Below are 6,015 nucleotides of genomic sequence, written 5' to 3'. Positions count from 1 at the left end.
GTGTGTGTGTGTGTGTGTGTGTATGAGTGTGTACTGGTTTATATGTCCTGGTGGGGACTTAAACCTGACTACACACAGACTCATGGGGACTCGTGTCACGGTGGGGACCTAAATTGAGGTCCCCACGGGTAAACAAGCTAATAAATCACACAGAATGAAGTTTTTTGAAAATCTAAAAATGCAGAAAGTTTCCTTTGAGGGGTAGGTTTAGGGGTAGGGTTGGTGTAGGACAATAGAATATACGGTCTGTACAGTAGAAAAACCATTACGCCTATGGAGAGTCCCCACAAGGATAGCAAACCAGACGTGTGTGTGTGTGTGTGTGTGTGTGTGCACCTCAGTTTAGAGCGCTGTCTGTGTAATTAATGGTTGAATTATAAGACCTGAACACAGAGGCACTGAATGTGGTTTGTTTTCCTCGGAGTTCGAGATGTCCATCTCTATAATGGCCTGTGTGTCTTCACCTGACAGGGGCACCTGGGGCACAGAGTATGGACAAAATATATCAGAGAAAGATGTTGTTCACCCAGAAATATGCACAAATAGACTGACAATGTAAAGGTGGGCTGTGAATGCTTACGAAAGGCTTGTGATGAATTTCACACTGTTAAATGACAGAGTGTGGGTGAAGTGTTTCTCTGCTGCTTTCTTTATCTATTTGCACTCACTGTTCACTGTTGTCTTTATTCAGAGACTGAAAGTCCTTTTTAATAGATTCCTCCAGCACCTCTGAGGATTTAAACTGTCATGAACTCCAAAAACGTACTGTAGTTCTCTGGTGAGAGGAAAAGTACCCATTTCATACACTTCAAGTGCCTGTAAAAACATTTCTCAAGATTTTGTGTTACTGCATGTTCCTGTTAACTGCAGCATCAAATTCAGATGTGAGTCAAACAAAAAAGCAACGTCTTTTAAAAATGTTGAAATTACACCATTTGACACCATTGATCATATATTATCATATAGTTTATAATCTTTTCCTTTTTCCTTTTTTTATTCTTACTGGCAACTGTGCAAATCGGAGCACTGCCCACAAATCGATTGGGTCAGACCAAAAAATTAATTTTAATTCAGAAACTGGAGGTGTATTCAAGACTACATTTTTTGTTGTATTTATCTAAATATGAATACAAAAAAAAATGTCCACAGCATATTATCAGTTTCATTAAAAGCACTGTTCAATAAATAGTGTACTTATTATGCAGTGAATTCTCGGATTTGATCAATGTCTTTCTCACTCAGATTCACCATCACGCCCAGAGCAACTTCATCTGCAGTCCAAAGCCATCTGCTGTTGTGTCAGCTGGAAGTCATTTGGAAGTTTCAGTAGGTTGGTATCAAAATAGATGTAGAGAAACCCAGTAACCCTCTCTACATGCTTGTGTAAGCATGCAAGTAATAAGTAATAATGACTGAGGCAGAGGTGTTATCATAAATGAGTGTTTACAGGAGAGGTGCAGGAGGTTTTAATAATAGTAATGATCATTAACTCACTTGAATTGTGAGGCAAATTAAGTCTTGTCTATGGCTCTTCTGCGAAGCAGCATCTTACTTCCCCAAAGGCACAAACTTGCAATATGACTCATTTGAATGAAGCAAAAGTGTGACCTTTAAAAAACATGGTTGGAGGCCTGACAGAAACAGCATTGTTGTTCTTGTTTAACCACCAATAACCTGTGAATTTCTGCAATTACAGACTGTACTTTGATGATCTGCCATCATTTGTATCCTCTCTGTAAATGAAAATTTACTCACCCTCAGACCATCCAAGATGTAGATGAGTTTGTTTCTTCATTGGAACAGATTTGGAGAAACTTAGTATTATATCACTTGCTTAACAATGGATCCTTTGCAGTGAATGGGTGCCGTCAGAGTGAGAGTTCAAACAGCTGATAAAAGCATAAGTACATTCCAGTCCATCAGTTAATGTCTTGGGAAGCAAAAAGCTGTATTTATGTAATAATTCCATCATTAAGATGTTTTTAACTCCAAACTGTTGCTTCCAGCTAAAATATGAGTCATCTAGCCATAATATTGCTTTCTCCACTAAAAATGTCATCTAGTCTGAATCAGGAGAGGAATATGCACAGATCAAGCACAGTTTCTAAAGAAATATGTCAGTGGATTTTGATGTGGGAGGAAGTGTTATTATAGATTGTAGACTCGTAGTTCAGCCAGAAGCAACAGTTTAAAGTTAAAATGCCTTCGTGATGGATTTGTTCCTTACAAACATGCAGCTTTTCACTTTACACGACGTTTGAATTCTCATTCTGACGGCACCCATTCACTGCAGAGGATCCATTGGTGGGCAAGTGATGTAATGCTAAATTTGTCCAAATCTGTCCTGATGAAAAATCAATTACATTTTTTGGGTGAACTATCTGAGATTAATACAACAGCATTTGTATTGGAAATGTGCCTAAAATAAGCAGTAAACGATTTCACTGGCTATTTATAGTCCGTTATAAAGAATGAGGAATCTTATTCTTTGTCATATTCGTGGTGTTATGCAAGGTGAGTTACATAATAGAGCCATAAGCAGTAACATGCATATATTAGCCTTCAGATGATTTGTATAATATCCTATCCACATTCTTTCTATTCTCTTGGTTTAGCCCTCACATTCAGAAGTTGAATTCCCCCAGTCTCATGGTAGTATTGATGTGGCAGAACACAAGAGTCTGTGCAAACACAAATCGAGCTGATTTAGTGGCTGTGTTTTGCTCTCTCGCATTTCGCCTCCAGCTCTAGACTTCAGAAATGACAGCTCTGATAGCTGAGGAATCTTATTCTTTGTCATATTCGTGGTGTTATGCAAGGTGAGTTACATAATAGAGCCATAAGCAGTAACATGCATATATTAGCCTTCAGATGATTTGTATAATATCCTATCCACATTCTTTCTATTCTCTTGGTTTATCCCTCACATTCAGAAGTTGAATTCCCCCAGTCTCATGGTAGTATTGATGTGGCAGAACACAAGAGTCTGTGCAAACACAAATCGAGCTGATTTAGTGGCTGTGTTTTGCTCTCTCGCATTTCGCCTCCAGCTCTAGACTTCAGAAATGACAGCTCTGATAGCTGTTCACATACATACACCTTGATGTGCGTTAGGTTGTGCTCCTGTGTATAATCACTTTACTGTGTGTCCAGCTTTTGGTTGGCTGTTGCAGTCGGTTAAGGAAGAAGCATGTAATCGAGTTAGATGGCTGTTTGCCACACAGCCAAGTGGATCAGAACAGAAGAGGGAAGATGACAAATGGGGGATTAAGGCTAAAGAACACTCGGGGGCTTTCTGGTTTAAATTAAGCATCCTAAGACACGGAAATTCATTATGTAAGCTGTTATGACTCCCAACACGAAGATGTGTCTTGAAATAAATTAAATTTCTCCTTTTAGAAATGTATTTATGCCTCATAATGAAAAATCACAGCATTTGTCATAACTGTCACAATAGGCAATTTAATCACACATCATGTTGTAAACGTTTTTTTTTTTTTTTTTTTAAGAATTGAATGTGTGTTTAAGTGCATATACTGAGTGGCCTCCTCCTAATGTTCTCTCTGAGAGATTTTCTCTCTGTAATCTCCAGAAACTCTCAGATTAAACTAAGCTTTGCTCAGATGGTCTTGAGCACACCAAAGATTCTCAGAGATGCTTTTAAACCTCTTGAGCAACTCATAATTTATATCTGAGCGCTCTAGCAGAACAGAATTTCAAAAGCTTTGCAGTCATTGCACCTATTGAGAGCCTTTTCATTGAAAATATCACCACATCTTTGCTTCTGTATAGAAAATATTGCACAAGCACAAAAATGAATAAAAGCACTTTTACTGAAGGCTATTCTCTTTAATCACCACAGGTTCCTGATATTTGAGACATGTTTTCAATATTGGGATGTCAATCTGTTTGTGCACATTTAGGACTACGAGTGTTGAATCTTCTCTTTATAAGTGTGTGCAATAATTTGGTTGTACTGTATGGTTGAGATCTTGGAAAGGTTTGGGATTGGTAAAACTTGTTAATGATTTTGAACACATAAGTCTCTTATTCTCACCAAGGTTACATTTATTTGATTATAAATACAGTAAAAACAGTCATATTCGCAAGAAACATTTCTTCTTCTTATTATCATCAATGTTGAAAACATTTGTGCTGCTTAATATTTTGGTGGAAACTGAACCTTTCTGTTGAGTTTCTTTGATAAATACAAAAAAACAACGGCATTTATTTGAAATAGAATTTTTTTGTAAAGAAGTTTAACACTTTTATACTTTTGACTTTTTGCTTTTGATCATTTGAATACATCCTTGCTGAATAAAATAATAATATATTTTTTTAAATAATAAAATCTTCCTGACCCTAAACATTTGATTGGAAGTGTATAGTAAAACATTATATTTAAAATACATTTATTTCGTACTAAGTAAAAGTATTTTTATTAAAATATAAAATGTATTTACATAGATATGTAAATGTATTTGTAGTATACTTAGCATGAAATAAACTGTTATGCATTTATTTATGCTCTCAGAAACATGCAGCTATCATACTAATTAGCTTTGTAAGATTATAAATGGTATGCACATTTCATAAGAACATAAAGAAATGAACATGGCAACAGTCTGCTTAATGCAGAACCATGGCACAGTGATAGTATCTAATGGAAATACCATGGCACTTTAATAAAACACAAAGATGAGAAACAATAAAGACATTTTTTCACAGCTTGTTTTGCTAATATTTTCCAAGGGTGCCAATGAAGGACACTGTATGTATAAGCTCATGTGGGTGTTATTGGTGTGTGTTATGTTAATGAAAGTTGTGCATTAAGCTTTGTGTTAAGGTCGGGCCCTTCAGCTTGTATGGACGGTTCAGAGGAGGCTAATGTTGTGTTTAATTGTTTGAACTCAAGTCTAATTATTTGATGTTAACATTATTCTGGGATTATAGCTCCCTGGTGGAGACTTAACTTCTGAAGGCATTTGTTGTTGGTTGAGGCTATTTAGTCTGCTCTTGATATTTAAGACCATACTGGACTCTCAGATCAATTAAAAAACATCTGTTATTTTCCCCTTGTGTGGCATTATTTAAATCTAATTCTAAACTGGGGGTCATGTAGCTAAAATGTTAATGTTCATGATTCAATGTAGTATAATGCTTTAGTATGCTATATGGGATACCTGAAAAATCTCTTGGGGACGAACTACGCTCACCCTTCTTCTTGCCTTCACTCTTGGTCTCTCCCATTTATACACTGTTAATATCTCAGTCAATGTGACTAGCCAGTAACTAATCTAATTTTAGAGGGAAGTCTCCTGTCTGAGCACCCTTTAAGAGGTTGTGTTTCAGCTCCAATGCACTCCTGGCCAGAATGATTATTTAGATAACAAGTAAATGCACATACTTTGCATTTGTGCACCACCAGTTGTATCAGTTGTATCAGTTTCTCATGACCTTAAATCCTCTTTATGCCCAGATGATAAAAAAAAATGGTTTCGTAAACTAAAATATAAATTTGGATGAATGCATGTACACTAACATTTAACATTCAAAAGTTTAAGGTTGGTAAGATTTTTTTAATGTTTTTTTTTTGTTTTTTTAGGAAGTCTCTTGAAATCTTGTTTTCTCACAATTCAGAATTGTGAGATATAAACGCAGAATTTTGAGGGGGGGGAAAAATCCGAATTGTGAGGTAAAATGTCGCAATTACCTTTTTTATTTTGTATGCATGGAAACAGGCTTTCCATACTCATGCTCACTGCATTTATTTGCTTAAAAAAAATAGAAAACCACAAGATTGTGAAATATTATAATTGAAAATAACTGGTTTCTATTTTAATATTTTTGAAATAATTTATTTCTGTGAGGGCAATTCTGTTTTTTCAGTAGCCATTATTCCAGTTTTCAGTGTCACATGAAATCATTCTAATATGCTGATTTGATTATTATTGATATTGAAAACAGCTGCATTATATCTTAGTGCAAAACCATGGTAGATGGCATTTTTAAATG

The sequence above is a fragment of the Sinocyclocheilus rhinocerous genome, unplaced genomic scaffold (assembly GCF_001515625.1).
Source record: "Sinocyclocheilus rhinocerous isolate Xijiao unplaced genomic scaffold, SAMN03320098_v1.1 scaffold411, whole genome shotgun sequence".
NCBI lineage: Eukaryota > Metazoa > Chordata > Actinopteri > Cypriniformes > Cyprinidae > Sinocyclocheilus > Sinocyclocheilus rhinocerous.
This window is presented reverse-complemented; position numbering follows the sequence as displayed.